Source organism: Plutella xylostella, chromosome 4, assembly GCF_932276165.1.
Source record: "Plutella xylostella chromosome 4, ilPluXylo3.1, whole genome shotgun sequence".
Classification (NCBI taxonomy): domain Eukaryota; kingdom Metazoa; phylum Arthropoda; class Insecta; order Lepidoptera; family Plutellidae; genus Plutella; species Plutella xylostella.
The window spans coordinates 1745930-1769204 of record NC_063984.1 but is presented as its reverse complement, the minus strand read 5'-3'; the positions used below and the strand labels follow the sequence as shown (position 1 = coordinate 1769204).

General features: G+C 39.1%; 1 protein-coding gene across 2 annotated transcripts in view; it reads left to right on the top strand.

The window, feature by feature from the left end:
* Positions 1–23275, top strand: part of LOC119694535 (reticulon-4 receptor-like) — a 147286-nt gene that overhangs the window by 12524 nt on the left and 111487 nt on the right. The window contains exon 1 of one of the 2 annotated variants that reach the window (XM_048630223.1): positions 20747–20761. The exons of the other annotated variant lie outside the window; for it this stretch is intronic. The gene's annotated coding sequence lies outside the window, so the exon portion shown is untranslated. Of the gene's footprint in view, positions 1–20746; positions 20762–23275 lie in introns of those variants that run through there. 2 annotated transcript variants of the gene reach the window in all.

The window sequence follows — 23275 nt, the reverse complement described above, 5'->3', positions numbered from 1 at the left end:
AAAAGCATTTCTATCTATTGATTCGGGTTATTAAAAATGTAGCACGTTACATTTAGTTTTTTTTGTTGTTATTGAAGCGGTTTTGCAATTTTATTATTAAACTCTACACCACGTGCTCTTTATTATAAAAATATGGAACAAAAATATAAACGACACGTGTATTATTTAATTGGGGCTTTTATAGAGATAGCCGGCAATAATTGAGATCGTGGGAGACTTTAATATTGAATGTAAATATTGGCTCTCAGCTCTAATTGAGTTTGTTCAGTTACTACGTTATTTACCAAATATCTGCTAAGTTGTTTATGTAAGTTAAAAAATATATCGAATATAGTAATGTGATATAGATAACGATAGTTACATACTTAACTCAAATGTAATTTGTTATTGTAAACACACGCTTATAATTATAATATCTTAAATTAAACTTGAATGTTTGTACTAAATTCTTGCCACTTTTGCTTGTGTTTTTTTTTCTAATTAATTTAATATAATACAGATGTGCTTTAGATAGTTACTTATTTGTATAATTAAGTACATGATTTAGTAAGTTTTAAACCAAAACTTTAACAAAGTGATGCGTAGTCTAAAGTCAACTCTACACCATTGTGTTGTGAGACCATTCATTATAATAAAAGACCATTCATTATAATATTTAAGTAAAATTAAAAGAAAACCAACATGCAAAGATGAGCCGTAGCTACAAGCAACACCTACCTAGGTTGTTACCATTGAAAACAACCTCTAATATAATAATAACACTTTTGTTCGCAAATAATCTGGATACAAAATATTACAACGTATAACTTCGGTCGTTTTGCAACAAAACGCTTGTTATTTGAATAACATCGTTTCTCTGTTATCGCGGGTTTATCGACGCCGTATCGGTCGAACGCCGATATATATTCGTGATAAAAGTGGACTGTTCTATTTACTCTGTGCTAGGTCTTTCACCCATGGCTGAAAAGAAGACTGTCATAAGTTCCCTGTGTGAATTAGGACCGAGGAATCCGACTAATCAGATCAAAGTTGTAAACAATGTGATAATTATGACAAATGAAAAATCCCAAAAATACGTTGGAACAGGGGGTCACTGTAACCACGCACGCATGTACAGTCAAACTATAAAGTCCTGACTTCAAAGAGTGAGATTTTGCTAAGACTTTTTATGATCATCAGTTATTTACTTACTTTTACATACATTTTAAAAATAAAATACCTACTGATTGATCATGGATTTTTAACGGATTTGTCCTTTAATAAATATAACAGATCGATTAAATACGATCTTAAACAATTAGTTAGGATCCACTTCCGTTTTAACGACTTTATAGTTGGACTGTACATTTTAGTATTAAACATATACCCACTGCATGAAAGCTCTCATTCGTCGGTTTTTTTCGAAACTATAGTGACCCTTCTGTCCATTGTTACAAACTACCTCAGCCCCGATTTACGTCCAAAGCTCTAATCAGTAATCAAATAGCTCTTGTTTAAATGGTCGCAACTTAGCATAGAGTTCAGGAAGTGGGGTCGGTAATCAGGTGCTTACAGGACGGACCAGGCCCTCGTCCTCGAGGTTAATTACCATCCAGACCTCGGGTTGAACCCTATTTACACGCAGCATTTCAATTAATGTATTTTGTTTGTCTATGACGGTTTAAATTTTTGTTTATGGTTATCGGGAATTAATAACTAAAATTTTCGCGGTGTATTTTTATGGCCAATGGTAGTATTTTTCTGTTATTGCAACGTAGAACATAATTTTCATAAGGAAAAAACGATAAATAGGAATCGTGGTTAAACTCTTGAATTGAATTTAAACGATTTTCTATTTGCGGAAGTAGAGTAGACCTATAAATACATCACATCCTGGGTTACTTTTCATCCAGGAATTCCCACGCGAAAAATCATTTATTAAGGCGAAGCTAGCTGTAAAATCTTGTTTCATCTATAAAGTACGTAAACACACAATGCGAAGGTGTAATGTCTGGTCTGTGGCCCACTGTCTAGCACAGGCCACTTTCTAAACAACTGGATCATTATGCTGATTTTATAGCTACAAGTTAATCTGTGATATATGCTAAGTTAGTATCTCGACTACATAAATATGCAATCGTTTGTATAAAGACAAGTGTATGTGGGGTCGGCTATTTGCATTTTGTAGAAGTACCTGTGCGTATCCTAACTCTAACCTATATTAATATTATTATTATTTATTCTTTTATTGCACAATATACAGAAGTAATTATGAGGACTTAATGCTAAAAGCATTTTCTATATCTATGGGTCTGAGGAGTCAGAGACTGACGCTAGTGTTATAATGATCATTCCTTTCACCTAGGTGACAGACCCTAGTCCAGGTCTTGTGTCTGTCACCGACATGATGAACTGGCTGACAAGTCTACAAGTTCCTACTGCAAACTGCAATAGCACAACAACGAAGCCTGAGTAACCATTAGCAGTAGCCTGTAGCCGCATCGGCATGGCTGACACCATCATCATCATCAGTACTGAAATATATACTTGAACAAAAAGTTATGGTCAAGGGTAAAATAAGGTCACGTCGGATGGCACAGGAAGGCCTTGCGCCATGCACTCGAGTCGCGAAATAACAATAAAATTTATGACTCACACATAATTGCCGGTTCCGTAGCGTTCAGTGCTGCAGTGACAATGCCAAATCGTTTCATTTGAGTTATGGCTGGATTCAGTTTTTTTATTAATTAATTATGACATGGTTGCCAAAAGACCGCTTTGTCAATTTAGTGGATTGGAATTAATGTGGTTTGAAAGACTTGTAAGTCTGGAGTAAACGGCGTAAAATGGTCATAATGCAGCATTCTACACCTAGATACCTGTCTAAGGTAGGCTCATCACTATAAATAGAACCAAATAGAAGACCCACGCATAAAAAAAATGATTTAAACACAATTTAGTTGCGTATTCCGTATCAAAAGTTCAAAATGACACAAATTCTAAACACAGTTTCTCTATTAACGTCAAGCTTTCTATGCAACTAAACGCATTGTCAATGTGTTTAAAATGAAGTTGCGGTTAAAAGCAACAAATTGTCTACACACAAAATGCCCACGCGTTGGAATACTTGCTTGTCACTTTATACTGTCACTTGAGACTGGAGAACTTTAAGGGGGAGATATTACCTACTAGCAATTTTAAATTTAGAACTATGTTTTTTTTTATTTGTTTGAAATTTTACTTTATGATTGGCTGGAAAAGCAAATTTTTTGCGTTCCTTATTTCAATTTTGACTTTGATAAAGTTCAAATGTTTAATCCTAATCTAATGCATATTTTTTTTTTACGAAATTTCGAGTGTCTCATGGTACCTATTGTTGGGAAATTTTCACACATTCATTACATTATAAGGACACGTAATAATTTTGTTCTTCAATTCCTTAGTTAAAGGCAACTATTGGACATTGGTGTAAAAATTTTCTATCAAATGGCTTTAGAATTTAGGTTGTTAGCCCGACCAACTACCGCGGCTTATGATTATAATTTCAGAAACAATCAAAATGTTGACCCTAAAGAGTAATTCAAAAGCAAAAAGAAAAAGTAATTTCAAAACCTATTACAATTTGCCAAAATTTACGAAAGTTACGCTGTAAACGTAATAAATTTTCACATTTAGAAAACGAGCGATAGTAAAGGTTTAACGACCTCCGTGACTCGGTGACATTGCCTTAACTAGAAAATCATCTATGTAAACGAAGTCTTAACGACCGTCACATCTCCGCATTGTAAACCATAATGGTGCTATTAATTTGATAGAAAACCTTACTAATTGGGAAAATTTCATGGCATTCAAAAGTACTGCCGCTCACCTAAACCGTTAATATTATCTTTATGATAAAAATAAATTGTGGACATTCAACGATTTGGTGATATTTTTTATGTGCCGTAACGTAATCGCTGTCTGCGCCCGCTGTTGCCTAATCTACGAAATAAGAATAAAACCTTTTCGTCATGGTAGCCTGGTGTCCATAGCTGTTTTAATAAAAATAAAATAAAAATAAAAATCGTTTATTTCAGACAATGAGGTCCATATAAGTATAAAATCAGTCATTAATTATAAATCTTACATTAAATACTTAAAACAATTTAAAAAGAAATGAAATAATATAATATTGAATATTCAGATTAAAATTAATAAATTAAATTAAACTAAATAAACTAAATTACACAAATTAAATTAAATTAAATTGAACTCAGACTAGTCTCTTAAAAGATCATATGACCCTCCTCACCAAGCACTTCCACAGGGAGGACGTCAGGTCATCAGCCACTGTTTTCAGAATGCTGTTGTGACTGTCCCGCACTCTGTTGATCAGGGATACTGTTTTTTTCCGAATGATGGCGTGGAAGCCATCCGTTTGGTATTCGGCAAACATCCCCGATGCACTGCAGAAGCGAGGCAGTCCCAACAGCATTCTAAAGATGTTATTGTATTGGATACGCAGGACATCCAGCGATCTTTTAGTATGGTCTACCCACAGACTCCCGGTGTAGAAACTCTGGCAATACGCCTTAAACAGGGTTAGCTTAACCTCTTCACTACACCGGTAGAATCTGCGGACAAGCATGTTACCCCTGATCGCTAGAGCCCTACGTTCCCTCTCAATATCAGCATCGTCTTTAAGGTCCTCGGCAATGACGTGACCCAGATATTTGAATTTGTTCACCCTTTTTATACTTTTGCCATTCAAAGTGATATAAGGTGAACTATCCTGGCACTTACCGGGGGCCCCAAAGACGATGTACTCACACTTTCTTACATTGTAAGCGAGGCCATGTTCTGCAGCATATCTCTCACAAATTGCCAAGAGCTCTCGAAGACCACCCACAGTTGGGCTCAGCAGCACCATGTCATCCGCGTAGCTTAGGTTATTCACGCTTACGCCCCCTATACTACAGCCAACTCGGGTGCCGCTCAGCCCAACAATGAGGTCGTTAACATATACGTTGAAGAGCTTGGGAGACGTCAACCCCCCTTGCCTCACCCCGCAATCCAACACATATGGCTCCGAGAGGGAGCCAGCCCACCTCACATAGTTTGACTGACTAGAGTACCAGTACTGAAACATACTTATGATTTCCACCGGCACCCCCCTGTCACCTAGCTTACCCCACAGCACGTCATATGAAACTAAGTCAAACGCTTTGGAGAGGTCCAGGAAACAGGCGTATACCGGTGTACTTCGTTTTGTGTAGTACTGAACAGCATGCTTGAGACTTAATATCGCGCTTTCAGTGGAAAGTCCAGATCTGAACCCAAATTGCGCGTCATGTAAGTTCAGGTGTTTTTGAAGGCAAGAATCAAGCAAGCCGTCCAGTACCTTAGCAACAATCGTTGCCAGTGAGATGGGCCGGTAGTTCCCTCTGTCCGAGATATCCCCCGTTCTGTTTTTTACTATGGGCACAACTATGGTCTTCGTCAGGTCCTCTGGCAAATATGAGTGACTGATGCACATAGTAAAAAGCAAAGCGAGTACTCTCGGCAAGTGTACACCAGCATACTTGAGGTGTTCCACACTGAGTCCATCGTGTCCAGGGGATTTACCACCTGTCATTTTCCTAAGGACATCTGTGACCTGTCCAGCAGTAAAATGAGTGAAAGTTTTCTCCTTCCCCACACGGACAGACTCAGCGGGCACCTGCGAGGGCGAGAGACCAAGGAGAGACTGCACTTTAAAGTGAGTCCTAAACATGTTAGCAATGGCAGTAGGCTCATTTTTACCATCTACACACGCTGCGAGGCCAGGCTTAGCTTCTTGCTTCCCAGTAGCTTTCCAAAATTTGCCAAAATTTTTATTGGTCCTGTGTTTAGCCAAAATATCCATTTTCAGTTGGTCCTGGTTATTTTGACACCACTTTAACCGACTTTTAAAAACCTTTCGAGCCTGGCTCATCTCATCAAATACAACGCCACTGGTCGGTCTTTTACATAATACCCAGGTTTCGAAACTCAACCTGGCCTCCGCGTGTGCAGTGTGAACGTGCTTGTTCCAGCCGCACAGATGTCTGCCTTTCCTACTCCCATTGACACGCTCACCACTCGACTCTACGGCCGCGACACAGAGTATAGAGCTTATGTCGCTGTATAATTTGTCCAAGACATGCCTATGTTCAGCCAAGTTGCAGAGTCCACGGCTGCACTCCGTAAATTCAGTTGGAAAATCAATGTCCCGTAGTCTGGAGTTACATAGTTGGCGGTATTTTGTAATCTGGGACTCATCTCTCTCACGCCAAATTACTGAGCTGTGGAAGCCGCCGTCTGACTTGATTTTAGGCCTAACCATCCTAAAATCACACTTGGCAAATATAGGCAAATGGTCAGAGACAAAAACATTCTCCACAATACCTACATCTGTAATGGTTTGCCAAGCCGAGATGGACACTACAAAATGGTCCAGCCACCGTCTACATCCATGGGCCTCACTCACAAATGTATAGCTACCGGAGTCGATACCGAGTTTTTCAATGTCAGCACAAACCCAAGACTGATCACCACAGAAGTCTGACAGCTCCCTGTGGAACGGTTCGTGAGGGTGGGCATTGAAGTCACCTAAAACAAATACTGTCTCAATGTTATCGCTTTCAATTATAGCGTTTATTTTCGCCAGCAACTCAGTGTATAAGGGCAAATTATCTGACGAGTCGGTAGGCATATAAACGGTTACAACAACAATAGACCGCTCGCCAATTGTCGCTCTGATTGCCGCCAGGCGAACACTACTACATTCCAACACAGTTATGCTGTCGAAAATACCTTTTCGCCAGAGAATGGCCACACCCCCATGAGGTCTTCCAACCAGCAAGCCGGCTGACGTATCCACAGCCGACTTCCCAGTATAATCAAATTCATTTGATATAGTACCTAAAAGCGGCAGATCATGGGGAAATAACCAATGCTCCTGAAGAGCCACCAAATCAAAATTCTTACATAGATCTCGTACGTCATCCATTGATCTCTTTACAGATTTACAATTAAAACTTACTAAACTAAAGCATTCATTAAAATTAGAATTATAATTATAATTAAGATTCATTATTATTAAAATATTAATTAGCTTTTACTACCTACATCCTCTGGTTTTGCATTATTATAATTACTAAAACGGACAAATCTTCTGAATATAATGCCATTTGGCCAAAAATTATCATTTAAAAACAAGTCAAGTTTACTTTTACAAACATACAGCTTGTAGGCATTATATTTTTTAACCTTCTTCATATTTATTAATTTTAGCGATACAGTTTCATTGGTTTTGTCCTTTATATAGCATACAATATCGTTTTCCGACGTCTCTTTACTAACGTTTGAGATTAACAGCGGTATCTTAGACTCTTCGGCGGCTTTGAATTTACCGCTCGGCTCATTTATAGCACAACCCTTTTGACCGATAAGCTTATATTGCTTAGCCGATTTATTTCTTACTACAGTCCATTCAGATTTTTCATTAATCACCATTTGATCACAGTTCATGTTTAGGGCCGACACACCCAACTCGCGCGCACACAGTTTTGTATCACAGATCGTGTTTAGTTTGCGCGAAACCGAGGTTAGGTCTACGTTAGTGGAAGAACCTGTCGCAGCCACAGTAGACGCATAGGTAGCTTGATGCGCGTGCTCCGCAGTACAGGCCTCCACGTGCGAAGGTCGTTCCGTCCCGCTTACTCCAGTAGTGACGTCGCGTATGGGACTTGCCCGGTAACTGCTCTCGCTCACTCCGTTCGTAACCGCGGTACTGGCCTCCACGCGCTCTGCAGAATCTTCTATCGCTTTATTTCGTTCCCGTTCGAAAGAGACATCCTTATCTATGCTTGCTTTCAAGGGCGAGTGCCCCGTCAGGTCGTTAGCCTTATTAACAGCTGATAAATCAGGTGATCTAAACTCAGGCATATACTGTAAACCAATCGGACCACTGTCAAGCTGGAAACTGATATTTTGAAAGCATGGATTTCTTTTGTTAACATTAACATTTGTCGACGCATTATTTTCAATTAAAGAGGCATTTTTCATATGCATGACTTCCTGCTGGAGTTTTTCAAATTTTTCAGTACTTACGACTTTCTCCTCCAAGGCAACAAGTTGATTTTTTAGATATAAAATATCCTTCAGGAGCCGGGTCACATCAACATGATCGAAAGTGACCGGAGGGAGTTTATGTAAGTTCTGGGCCACAAAAATAGGGAAAATCTCTGGTTTAGCACTCTTCATCAGGGATATTATGTCATCTAGATCTCTAGACATTCTTTTCTTCCCTTCCTTACGGCGAACTGGCATCTTCTTCCCACTTGGCAATGACTCAAACAGCAGTGTTTTGGCTTTTACAATTTCCTCCTCCGAAAAAGCAGTAGTACACAGCTGATGCATACTTTCTTCATCCATGAAGTCCATGACATTTCGAATAAACGCCAAAAGCTCACTAATAACAACATTGCAATTTGCACATTTCACAGTTTTAGAGGTCATTGTCCTCACAATCGGGTCACTGTCTCGCGATTAGCGACGCGTCCGCCGGGCATTACTTTGCGCAGGTGACTGATGATGTTTAATGATGGCTACTATTAATTTACTTAAAAAAATGATAAGGGCCTATCACTATACAGTGCCACAAACTTATCTGTTCCGGTGAGAGCGAACTAAATTGATCCATATCTCATTACTTACTTATGAATTGTATATTGTAAAAGATTAGATGGGTTTATTAACACCGCAAGAGCGAATTAACACCAACGCGCCAACTTAAAATCTTATAGAATTAAGAAATATTAGACATTTATGTGAACTCTCACCGGAACAGATAAGTTTGTGGCACTGTACCATCTTGACAACCTTTTGCCCCAAAATAGCTGCCACCACTCCGCCTACTGCTGCAGTTAAAAAATCTGCGTCGTTTACAAAAAGCGCAATCACCATAATAAAATGGCCTCTTTATTGACCGCACTTAACACATGAGAACAAAAGTCGTAATAGGCAGGTGTTGTCGATGATTGCCGTGGAACAATGGTTGCTTATTATTATTTTATCGCCACCATTGAAGCCGCGGCACAGTCATTTTGCTGAATAAAGAGGGATGTCGGTATTTATGCCATATTGAGTATTATAGAGCTTCTGCACGTAAAACGCAGTGGAAATAAAAATGCGAGCAATGAAAAAGTACCAAATACCTATGTAAGTTTCTAGGTCATTGGGACTTTAGCGTTGTTCGCGAGTGTTACTTATATAAATAGGTATTATTGTTTAGGCCTAAAATCCTTCCTTCATTGGAAGGAGACCCGTGCCCAGCAGTGGGGACGTGATGGGTCGTGCTGACTGCATTGTTTAGTTCGCAGACCAGAACATTCGATACCTAAGTACCTACGTATTAAAATAACTTGTGAGTAATGCTCGATAAGCGATAAGACTCGAGGTGTTAAGACTGCTGAATCAAGGCTGTTGTTCTCGGAATTGAATGTTTACAGTTGTTATCGCTGAGGAAGTCGTTCTGAATGAAACTGATTCTTCCATTCTGTTGCGAAAATCATAATAATATTATTGTCGTCACACTAACAGTTTCATATGTACGTATATTTTTAACGCCCTGACAAAAGAAATGTCTCTGTTCTGCTCCCAAACGGCTGAAACGACTTTTGATTAGTTTTTTCTGGTATTAGTAATGTTACCTTGAGTGTTCTTAGCCATATTTTGCCAAAATCGGCCGTTCAAAAGTTATACGGCTTTTAGAGTTGAATGTCGGGCAATTTTTAACGGTGGTTAGGTTATTTGGTTATTTTCATTACTTATTTGGTCAAGAGACCAGAACTAGGCTACTCTAGAAGTACCTGTCTGCCTTCATGAAATGAAATGAAATATTTATTTGAGTATACAAGGTATAGGTCATAGGTACCTACCTAATAACACGGATATACGGATTATCTAGGGCCCACTATGACTCCACAACGCCCCACGTCACATGCACGCACTCCGTGATGATTGAATACGTATTTGCACGCGTGAGTGTCTCCACAGGATTACCCCACTACACCTGGTCCTCTGAACCTAAACAAAAACAACCCTTCCCCACTCAGCATACGGATCAAGGAAAGCAAAGCTACAGGTCACATAATTATGAACGGACGTAGTACTGTTTAGTAGATGATTTTAGTTCACTGATCAATTTCTAACAGGATTAGGCCTAGGCTAGCTGCTAAACCTAGGCAGTGGGTCAATTGGATTAACTGATAAGGTTTGGATCGCTCTGCTCAAATTCAGAGTGCATTTGAGCTTCTTATGGGAAGTTTCGAATTTATATTAATATCCATTTCATTGAAATTTTCAGGTGTGCTTATAGAAATGTAAAATGTGATCCCAGATACTTACATTTATTAAATAGAATAGTAGTGATATTCCACTTTATTTGTACCTACCTTAATATGTAAAAGAGTTAAGCGGTCTGACTTACGTGTGAATGTGTGTTTGCGTGTGTGTCGGCTCGTCGTAACATAAACTTTTGACTTACTTAGGGTGCCTCATTTTTTAGTAAGGAAGCTTCCTTCTGCCTTTTTTTCTACTTCGATGCTTTTAGCTTTCGATTACCCCCCATGGAATACCGTCATAGACAAAACACTATCGATACGGTGAGCGACTGAAACAAAACAAAGCTGTTGTCAACGACCAAAAAACAAAGAACAGCGACACATCCAGCAGAAGTGACAGTTTTTCATCAACACCCGCTTGCGCCCGCTTACCCGACAAGGATCGTCTGTCGGTGCGAATCTTTTCACTTCGCATATGAAATCTGCGGTACTGGCGCTGTAACTTAACACCGAACCAAAGAACAAGGAAGTGTAGATTGGTCACATAGATTCATGTACTTATATGATATACCTGCTGTATTATTATTTTATTTGAAAAATATTTGCTCCTCCATGGTAAAAACTCCAAGTGGTAAAAATGACCATCAAAATTTATATGGAGAAGCAAAGGAGGACAGGCAAAATGTATGGAAGCTGGTCCAAGGACCAATATCGACGTGAAATGTCGCTAGAAAAATATTTCATACCCACTAATTATGGGCTTAGGCGTTTCTAAAAAAATATGTCGTGAAACTACGTGTACATTGGTTAAGTTGCCAGGGAGCAACTCATATTCGTGCTTAGGTTTACATACACCAGAAAGGAACTCTACACCCTTATTATTACCATAATCAGCCCGTATTCGTTATCTTCTAGAGATACGCCTCTCCGAATCAGCGGCACAACAACTGCTACCCCTCACAACAACTTTACCCGTATGTCACATCTGCAAACTTTCTCCCAACTCTTTGACGCATCGTGAAACCAGAGCGCTGCGGTGACGACTACTCTCTACAGTGCCCTTCAGTTGAGGCTCATAAATATTACTATTATTACTCTAGTTTAGAACTTTAGTAGTGAATTCGAGCATGTAGAGCAAAAATTGTGCGGTGGTTTGTTTTCGATTGTCATTAGGTTGAACCGTGGTTGAACTTATAACGGTTTGACAGTTAGTTTCCTTTTAGTATAACTACTAGTGAACCTAGTAGTCTACTACACAAAAAGTAATCGAAGCTTACGCTTACGCACTTCAGTACGGTCATGCGCAGAGAAACCTGACCCACCTCTCATAGTAGCAAAGCTTCTGAGAGGGGTCAGATTTTTCTGCCTTATACTACCAAGGACTATGCAGGTAAATTTTTCAGAAAGAAAGAAAGAAAGAAAAGACATTTATTTAGAGCTACACGAATACACCACTTACACAGAAAAACAATTTACATATACGCTAATAACACAAACACAGGATAGTACACAAAAACACAAAACAAAAAAATTGTTAAGATACATACAAAAAATAAAAAAATAAAAAATACACAAGAAACAAATAAGGAGTACCTAGCGAGTCTGTGTTTGTGGTGCATCAGCGCAGCGCCAAAAAGGCCCCGAGCTCAGCATATGCTACACGTACATAAATACACCTGCAGCGCTGATTTTCAGCAGGGACCCTTCCCGTGACTCACTGTCACTCTATGGCTCTAGCTAGACTGACTGTAGCTAAAGGTTAGACGCTTCCCCAAACCTTGCTCGACATTGCAGGACCTCGTTTCAGCCGTCACACATACACACATTCACACTCATACACACAAACACACATTCACACACACATATCGGCAACAGTTCCCCTCGCTTAGCACTGAGCTACGAAGCTCTTAGGTTTTTCTTCCAGTGTCCCAAGCGATATACAGGGTGTCCCAAAAGTCAACGTCATCCCTTAAAGGGCTGAGAGGTCAGCTCATGAGAGGCCAGAATATCACAATATGACCTTAGTAAAAACTCGATAATTTTCGAGATATTGACACTTTTATAAATTTGCTGAAAATTGACACCTTGGATCAGTGTTTTGCGTGCCGCCGGTACAAAAATCCATATTGTTAGAATTTGTTTGGTGTTGCATCACCCTGTATAGCCCTGCTATTGATCGCAGTCAAAAAAAATATCGAGTAATGCTGTATGTTTAAAAAAACACGGTTTTCAAAGTCATGAAAGGTAATCGTATTTTTTTATAAACAATTTTGACTCTACATACTGTAAAAAACCGGCCAAGTGCGAGTCGGGCTCGCGCACAAAGGGTTCCGTAGCAGCAAAATTACAGTTAAATCAACCTATCTCAAAAACTATAAGAGATACTTTGATCAAACCAAAAATCGTTGAAAGAGTTAATTAGCATGCATCACCTCTATTTTTTTTAGAATTTTATACCCCGTAGTTATAAAAATAGAGGGGGGGGGACATACTTTTTACGACTTTGAGAGCTGATATCTCAAAAACCGTTCACTTTAAGAAAAATGTTTTTTAGAAAACTTTATATCATTTTAAAAGACCTTTCCATTGATACCCCACAAGGGTATGTACATCGAAAAAAAAAATTTCATCCCTCAGTTACATGTATGGGGGGCCCCACCCCCAATTCTTTTTTTTACTATTTAGTGTCATATTTTTGTAGCGGTTCATACAACACATATTCCCATCAAATTTCATCACTGTAGTACTTATAGTTTCCGAGTAAATCGGCTGTGACAGACGGACAGACGGACAGACGGACATGACGAAACTATAAGGGTTCCGTTTTTGCCATTTTGGCTACGGAACCCTAAAAAAATATACCACGCAAACCTGGCACCTTATTCGAAAAGATTGCTCATTTAATGCAGTTTCCAAAATGGTATGAAACGTTGCTATTGTTTCAATTAACAAAAAAGTTATTGCTATTTTAGTACAAAACGACCTCGACGAACGAAAATAGCGAGCTAGAGCGTGACGTCGTGGTTTTTGTCCCCTCGAGCTCGAATCGTGATAATTCTCATTTCTATGTTTTCATAAACCTCGTACGAATAAGATGGATGTCAGAGCGAAATAAAATTTAAAGAAATACGATTAGTTTTATCTTTGTTTTTACACTCACGGGCAATGAAAAGGTTCCACTGAGAAAAACACCAAATTACTACTAAACTGAAAAGTCTAGCTTAATGACGCCTTCTGCAACATAGAAGTACATTTATCAGAGAATCAGGATATTACCAAAAACATGAACACGTAACCTAAAGCTATGCTATAAACACAGTGGTTAACCGCCCCTAGTATTCATCTCATACGTAAGCCAGAGTTGCCTCTACACGTCGATCACGCACTCGAGACTAGTGCGAGTTGAGTAGTCGTCGTTGACGTCGACGTTGACGCAATGTTGGACGGAATCCACCGGTGACAGCTCACGACATGTATTATCTTGATTCTGGAGCAATATTGGGGAATTTACGCTAAGGATGGAAGGTATTTGAATTGGTTTTTTTAGTGCGGGGGATAAAGAAAAAACGATATTGTTCATCTAAGTGTATTTAACAAATAAAGAATATTACCTTCTTCTATCTATTTTATCTACTTACTTATACAAATACTCAGGTATAACAAATCTTTGTAAACACTTACTGTACCTAACTGAAACTTTGTCCATCAGCACTTAATGGATCTAATTACATCACAAACTGAAAGCCTCAAATCTCTCTTGTTCACAGAATTTCGAATTTCTATCAATAATGACTTCGAATTCGACTTAACGGAAAATTATTCTGCCTGCAATACTTACCTTGTTTCCCAGCCTTTGTTTATGTATGGGTATTAACTAGTAAATTATTAAATATAAGTAGCTTAATGTTCTCTACATTACAATTAAACCGACGACCGAATGGCGTAGTGGTTAGTGACCCGACTACTGAGCCGAAGGTTCCGGGTTCGATTCCCGGCTGGGGCAGATATTTGTTTAAACACAGATATTTGTTCCCGGGTCTTGGATGTGCCCGTAAAATGGCAATAGGCCCGCCCCCTATTACATTGGGACTAACATAACACTGGCGAAAAGTGGGTGCAGCAATGCATCTCTGCCTACCCCGCAAGAGAGTAGGTACATTAGTACACGGCGTGAGTGTGTGTGTTTTATTACAATTAAACAAAGCTTTAAATACACAAAATGTAACAGAACATAGTATTCTTTTTCTACGTATTTTTGTTTCGCTTCACTGTTTTTATTTAACTAGATATGTACCCAACTTCAGTATAAAAAGAACATCAAAGGCATTCATTCATACTGCACGGCGTCCCTACTCGCTAAGCTATTCAATTCACTAAATTAAAATTACGGCGTACACTTACCGTGGACGGATTCTAGACCCCGCCTCGATGTTCAACCATTTTCTAATTGAGAAAAAAAAATTGTATTAGGTAGGTAGTATAACCCGCGGTTTAAAGGTAAAGGTAGTTCAAAAGTGGTATTCTAAGCCGCTTTTGTAACACCATGTATTCAAATTAAAACTGAATATTCTAACTTAATATCCAACCATAAAATTATATTTCCACTTTCCCTAGACTCTAAACACAATATTACAAACCTACAACACCCCTCATTTCCGGTGCAATGTGTAAAATAATATAAATTGCATTGCGCCACACTCAGGCATGAAATTCCGAAAAGTAGGCCTTTTGGTTGCTGGAGTGTCGTTGAGAGCGAGGGGCGTCCCACGCCACATTTCCACGTTTTCCTATAGAAATGTTTGGTTTAATGATGTGATGTTTTTGTATGAGTTTTCTCACTAATTATGGCGTTGTTTTTGTTCCAGGTATGTTGCTTCTGGCGGTGAGAGTCCCCCTTGCGAGTTTCGGTTTATGTAGGTACCTATATACTTTCAATTGTATATATTGTCAGTCAGTGTGTCAGTGGTAATCCAGCTATATATATTATATGGTAAATAAAATATAAAGGTAAATACCTACAATATTTTTGTAGAGTGAATATCTGAATATAAAAACTTAACAGGGTAGGTACGTTGAAGCTTAAATTTATGAATCAATGAATTTTCCACGAAAAATGTAATGCAACTATAGCGCCAAAATATTTCCTTGAAACAATAAATGTTATCTAAAATTAGCATCGAAGCTTAACCAAATTATCAAGCCCAGAGTATTTCGCTAACTTTCACAATCCAACTTCGGCTTTTCAAATATGCCACTGTAACCGCGTTTAGTCAATGTATTTCGACATTTAACTCTCACTGAATAAGGTTCACTTGGTATGCACGTAAAAATGTTAATCCATTGTTTTGACAAATGATTATTGGTGTTTTCCTAATTGGGCATTCGTTTTGTGGACTCGATCGCGGTATTGGCTGCGCTGTCATTTGTTTGTGTTTGGACAAGAAATTTCGCGAGTTTACACAACTGATTGCGCCCAATGAGCTACTCTGTGACGTGCATGCGAAATAACGGCCATCCGAAAGGGTTCTAAATTTAAATTTCAAGGGTCGAAACTCGAAGGGTCTGTCTAGAACTAACCGCACTTTTTATAGAATGATACTGACAATTATTGGCGCGTTGGAAAATTATTGCAGACATTCTATCAATGAAGAGCCAGTAAAACGGAATAATCAAATAGGGAACAATAAGCAGTATAATGAAAGCATAATTACCAACATGAAGCGACCGTGCTCAGTCAACACCAGTTAAATTATTAACGGAACGCGGAGAATCGATGTTTTTGTCCTACAGAATCGAGTCAATAATCGATTCGGGCCGTATTTGTGTGCTATGTTTGCTCGTTTGGTCCCACTGATTGCAAACGTCAAACTGAATAATGGCGTAGAATTATTACCGGAAAATTTTGTGTTTACCCTGTTTGTTGACGTGACTGTAACGATTTACATACTTGTTACGAGTGCAAGCCCTCTCTACAACATATTTCGTCATACCCATATTCAAAGGAACTGTATTGTGATTGCTTCATTATTCATTTAGTGCTGACAAGTAAATTCCAAAAGTTCCGTGGGACAGTTTTTAGTGTTAAAGGTGTCTTTGTGCTCCAATCGTGGTAGCCGAAGGTCAATCCTCTGATCATCGAGATCAGATAGTTATAAATTAGTTTTAATCACTTCTATGTAATCATTTATTAATTAATTAAATATCTCAAAAATCAATTTGAGTTTTTTTAAAAACCCTCTTCGGCGTCCAGTTATCGTAATTGGCGCAGTCGACGGAGAGGTAGTCGAGTCAGTGAATCCAACTTCGATCTACTGATAGCAGCATCGCCGCCGCGTTGACTATCTCTACGAACCTACAAGTGTCGCCGACAGAGGACCCACCCGCGTCTTCATCCGAACCTCGATGAGCCCAGGCGCTATGCAGAATCATCTGTTAATGTGAGTAGCACAATATTCCTATTAGTTGCTATTCCCATTCCCTACCCATTAAGATCCTATTTTTAACTAGTAGTAAATTAAAGTAGTAAAAATTTTCCACCCAAGGAGTAATAAGGGTTCTAAACCCAGTACAACTAGCCTTCGACAATCTTTTAGATTTCATAAACACCTATTAGATCAATTAGAAGAGTTAGAAGAAGACTCAGAGATGGAGAGTAGAACACCCTCCAGTACTCCGAGTGTAGTATCAGAAGGACGTCCTAGCAACATGCACGACGTCACAGACCAAATTTGGAGAGCTCTTAGGTTAGTTCCTGAATTTAATGGTAACACTAACGTGCTGGTCAGATTTTTAGACATTTGCGATCAACTGATCTTAAATTATATAAACCCAGCCCCTGGAAATGAACTTACTAACTCAGCCCTTTTGAATGGTATCCTCAATAAAATCACGGGACCCGCTGCTGGAATGCTAGCAACAAATGGCATTCCCAGGGACTGGAATGGCATAAGAAATGCCCTCATTAATAGTTTTTCGGATCACAGAGACGAAACAGCATTATATACCGACTTATCTATGTTAACCCAAAAATCTGACACCCCCCAAGTATACTATGAGCGTGTACAAAATCTACTAAGTACCATCATGACCTATGTAGAACTGCATGAATCCGTTTCAACAACTGTTGAAGCTAAGCGCGAACTATATAAAAAACTAGCTTTACAAACCTATATTCGTGGGTTAAGCGAGCCACTTGGTTCTCGCATTCGTTGCATGCGTCCTGATTCACTCGAAAAAGCATTAGAATTTGCCCAAGAAGAATTAAATGTCATGTACTTGCAAAGTAAAAATAATTATGGCACCAATCCTAGGAAACAATCTATGTACAACTCGCAAGACCATTTCCCCAGTGCAAATCAATTATTTAATCACCCGTTTAAAGGACAATTTAGGCCTAATATCATGGTACCAATGCAGAATATTAATTCTAACTTTTCACCAAAATTCAATCAGCAACAACAACCACAAGTGCCGAATTTCAGACCTCCTTTTCAGGGTATTTCTAGGACACAGCAAATGATGAAAGCATTACCCCGATCTAACATGAGCACAGGGTTTAAGATTCCCCCCCGCCCTAACATGCACCAACCCATTTACAGCGTTCAACAGCAATACCCTAGGCCTATGAGTGGCGTGACTCACCCACCCGCCCGTACGCTGCCTCCTACACCGCAGTACCGTCAGCAGCAGCAGCTTAATGTTAATGAAACATGTGACCCTTATTTCAGCGACTTCGACTATGCTACAGACAATTACTATGAATACTGTCCAGAAACTTACATAACTGACTATAACTATGACCAAAACGTAGTTACTATTAGCGAACCACAGACTGAAAATTTTACCCAAAACGAGGAAAATTTTTGCAAGGACCAGTTGAATACGGCCCCAGAATAGAACTTAATTCACAGAATAAGCGTAACTTACCGTACATCCAAATCAATAACCCACCATTAAAATTATTGATCGATACAGGCGCGAATAAATCTTTCATCAGCCCCGAAGCAGTACAAAGCTTTTTTGCCGACATTACCCCCGATTATGATCCGTTCACAGTGACCAACATTCACGCGACAACCCAAAATCATTATTCTATAACCATCCCATGTTTTTCGGAAATCAAAGACGAAAAACCAATCAAACTCTATATCTATCGATTTCATGAGTACTTTGATGGATTGATTGGATGCGACCTGCTGGAACAGTGGCATTCAAAAATTGACCTTAAGTCCCGATCATTAAAGACTGAATATACAGAAAATCCCATTTACATGTATCAATCAGGACAAAGTACTAACTTACTTGAAGTTATCATACCCGCACAGTCCACCCAACTAATACATGTGCCGATTGACATTTCTGAAGGAGACGTTTCTATTGACGGACAAACGATTAGTGGTTGTAATATCATAGACTGTTTGTCTACTGCCAAAAATAGTCATGCCCTAATAGAAATTTCCAACCCGACCCACAATGACCAAATTTTCACCCTAAGCGAACCAATGCGCGCACATATATTTAGCGAACAGACTATGCCATGCACTTATTATAACAATGGCAAGACCGAGCGATTCCAAGAAGTCCTATCGCGGTTGCGCACCGACCATTTGAACCCAGAGGAGAAAGCCAACTTATTATCATTATGTAATGAGTACTCTGACATTTTTTATTTAGAAAACGAGCCTTTGACTTTTACCAACCAAATCAAACACAAAATTATCACAAAAGACGAAATCCCGGTACATAGCAAAACCTATAGGTACCCTTACATTCATAGGGAGGAAGTTAAGAATCAGATAGACAAAATGCTTAGCCAAGGCATAATTAGGCCCTCATCATCTGCTTGGAATGCACCAATATGGATCGTACCCAAGAAAGCCGATGCATCTGGCAAAATAAAGCACAGATTAGTAGTTGACTTTAGGAAGCTCAACGAAAAGACCGTGGATGACAAGTACCCCATCCCTAATATCTCAGACATCTTAGATAAGCTAGGAAGATGTAACTATTTTTCTAGCATAGATCTTTGTAGTGGATTTTACCAAGTTGAAATGGATCCAGCAGACATCCACAAGACTGGATTCAGCGTAGCCGACGGCCATGGGCACTACGAATTTCTCCGTATGCCCATGGGTCTTAAGAACAGCCCTTCCACATTCCAAAGAGTGATGGACAACATCCTCAGAGGCCTCCAGAATGTGATTTGTGTAGTTTACTTGGATGACATATTAGTCTTCAGTACTTCACTGCAAGAACACGTAGTTAACCTCGGAAAAGTATTTGACAGACTCAGACAATCTAACTTCAAAATTCAAATGGACAAGTCCGAATTTTTAAAACGCGAGACCCCATATTTAGGACATGTGATTACACCCGAGGGAGTGAAACCCAACCCACAGAAAATTTCGGCAATAACTAAATATCCCATCCCCAGGACCCCCAGACAAATAAAAGGTTTTCTCGGGCTATTAGGATACTATAGGCGTTTTATCCCCGACTTCGCTCGTCTAACCAAACCGCTAACTGCTTGTTTGAAAAAAGGCGCGAAAATTAATTTGTCACCCGACTACGTAAAGTGTTTCGAACACTGTAAAACTTTACTGACTAATGATCCCGTACTTATCTACCCAGACTTTAGTAAAGAGTTTCTATTAACCACCGACGCCAGTAACGTGGCCCTAGGAGCGATTTTGTCGCAGGGACCAATTGGGTCTGACCGACCAATAGCTTATGCGTCAAGAACGCTTAACGATAGTGAGCTTAACTACTCCACTATCGAAAAGGAACTCCTCGCTATTGTGTGGGCCGTTAAATACTTTCGGCCCTACCTTTTTGGCAGAAAATTTAAAATAATCACCGACCATAAGCCGTTGCAGTGGCTTATGAATCTTAAAGAGCCCAATCCACGCCTTACTAGATGGCGACTCAGCTTATCAGCCTATGATTATACTATTATATATAAAAAAGGGAAAAATAATACGAACGCGGATGCACTATCCCGGATCGAAATTAATAATAATGAATTAGAGTCAGTAGTTGTGAACATAAGCTCTAGTTCATCATCCAGACGGTCATCCCTTACCTTGTCCGCCCCAGATGAAAGACCATTGCGGAGTCAATCTTCAACTGATACCGCCCCCAGTCAAAACCCAATTTTCGATGACGACTTACAGAATGACTTACCCGTAACTACAGCTCACACTAGTGTAGAAGATCCCATTTTAGAAATACCTTCTACTGATGACCCCCTGAATAAATTCAAAAGACAAATTCACATTAAAATTGTCAATAAAATCAATAAAGCGAAACCAAAAACCACAAAACCATTCGATAATTTTCAAAAAACCATAATAGAAGTCAGCGAGAATTCATTCGAAAATGACATAATTTCAGTGGCAAAAAATCATATTGACCCCAAATTCAAGACAGCAATCCTGGTAGAACCGTTAGATAAAATGTATACTATCGTCCCGATTTTACAAAAAACTATACAGAGTTCATCCCTTAACCTCGTCCTAGTTAAAAGAGAACTACAAGATATAACCGACTACTTAGTACAACAGGACATCATATCTAAGTATCACACAGGAAAAACCAACCACCGTGGCATAAATGAAACACACCTCTCTTTATCTCAAAGATATTTCTGGCCAAAGTTAAAAGAGAGTGTCACAAAATTTATTAATGAATGTTCAATATGTGGACGAGCAAAGTACGATCGTGCACCCCCGCGTCAGCAATTTCAGATTGTTCCCCCGCCCTCAAAGCCATTTCAAATAATCCACATGGATGTGTTAACTATTGAGCACGAAAAATACTTAACCATAATCGATACATTTTCAAAATACGCCCAAGCGTACCGGTTACCAGATTGTACCGCCCCGAACATAGTAAAAGCTCTTATCTTATTCAGTAGTCATCACGGTTTTCCCCTTACTTGCACAACAGACAACGGAACTGAATTTAATAATCAAGTCGTAAGCGAATTCCTCAAATTGCACAAGATACATCACCACACCACAGCAGCACACGCCCCAAACGAGAACGGCGCCATAGAACGTTTTCATAGTACACTGCTTGAACACCTGAGATTACTAAGATTACAATACCGAAACGAGCCCGTGTCGAACCTTATCCCAATAGCACTAATAGCGTATAACAGTTCAACACATAGTTTGACCAAAGCTAGACCATTCGAATTAATAACTGGACATTACGATCCTAGAGACCCCACTGACTTAGATTTGAATCTAAGATTATACCAACAGTACATACAAGATCACCGTCGAGCAATGGAAACAGTATATGGTGTCATTCATGAGTCTTCACTGTCAAACCGCGAGTCCTTAATGACACAGCGAAACATTAGCCGTGAACCTCTAGTAGACTATGACGTCAACCAGGAGATATATATTCGAAACCCTGCCGCACAGCGACAAAAGCTCGCCCCGCGATACACTCACGATAAAGTCGTAACAAACTTACCTATACACATCTATACATCAAAAAAGCGCGGACGCATCGCTAAAGCTAGAATTAAAAGGCCTAATAAAACTCAATTGTTACAGACCGATAATGACCCTAATGGTGGTCCAAGCACAAGCCGACCGTCCACAAGCAACCAACATCCGACTTGACAGTTTAGCTGACAGCCCTGGACTACTACCCTTCAGACTTGGCCCCACTAAAATTATTTCCCACTACCACACATTCCTTGAAGAGATAGACCTTGAAAAAATAGACCAACAAATAGATCTTATAAAACTTCAACTTACTGACTTAGCTAACAGGATTCCAAATCAGCACTTCCTATCTTTTAAATACATTATCTTTCACTTAACTAATAGACTAAACGAAATTTCAACTAAAATCAGCACTTTTGAACCCATTCGAGTTAAACGCGGTTTATTTAACCCGTTAGGCACCTTTATAAAAAGTATATCCGGAAACCTAGATAACAATGACGCTCTGAGATTCGAAAATGCACTCAAAATTCTGCAGAATAATGAAAATTTACTGTCTGAAAGTTTGTCTCAGCACATTAGTCTATTTGAGGAACTATCCTTACAGCAAAGTCAGGTATTGAATAACATAAGTAGTAATCAGCGAACATTAGAAAAGGCTATCAGTTACATAGTTAATGTCACTAGTACTGATAAGGACCTTTCAATAAAATATATGCAGCTGTCGCAACTGTTCACGATATTAAGCTATAATATTCAAAAGCTTTCCGAAGAAATTAGTAGAATAGAAAATATATTAGCATTTAGCCGCACTAAATCCATTCATCATTCTTTACTATCTAGCAAAGATCTGAAAGGAATGTTGAAAAAATTAAAACAGTTATATACTTCAGATAATATTTTAAGTTTAGACATTAGGTATTTCTATGATTTAATTAGCTTAGGATACTATTTCATAGAGAAAAAAATAGTTATAGTATTAAAGTTTCCTTTAGTTTTACTGCCCACGTATGACCTCTATAGACTCTGTCCCGTACCTAACAAATATTCCCAAATTATCCTACCCACACTCCCTTTTATGGCAACTAATTCCAAGGAATTTGTCTACATGGAGGCTGAATGCCAGAAAGTCGCTACGTGGTACATCTGCAATCATAAAGCGCGGATCCAGAACAAGGAACATCGAGATTGCGTCTATGACCTCATCTACCAACAGGAGATAGAAGGAACGTGCCACCCCACGCCTATCTCTCTGTACAAGGAAGCTCTACTGGAGCTAGATAGTCAACACTATATCATGTCATTCCCGAAACCAACTAAGGTGCAACTCGAATGCGGTCAAGAAGAACATCGACTATTAGAAGGCAGTTTCCTAGCTACAATTCCACATAATTGCTATATAAAATCCCCAGAATTCACAGCTTAAAACATCGAAAATAAAGTTCTTGGATATGCCGTTGAAATCACCGCTTCCCAGAAATTGCCGGA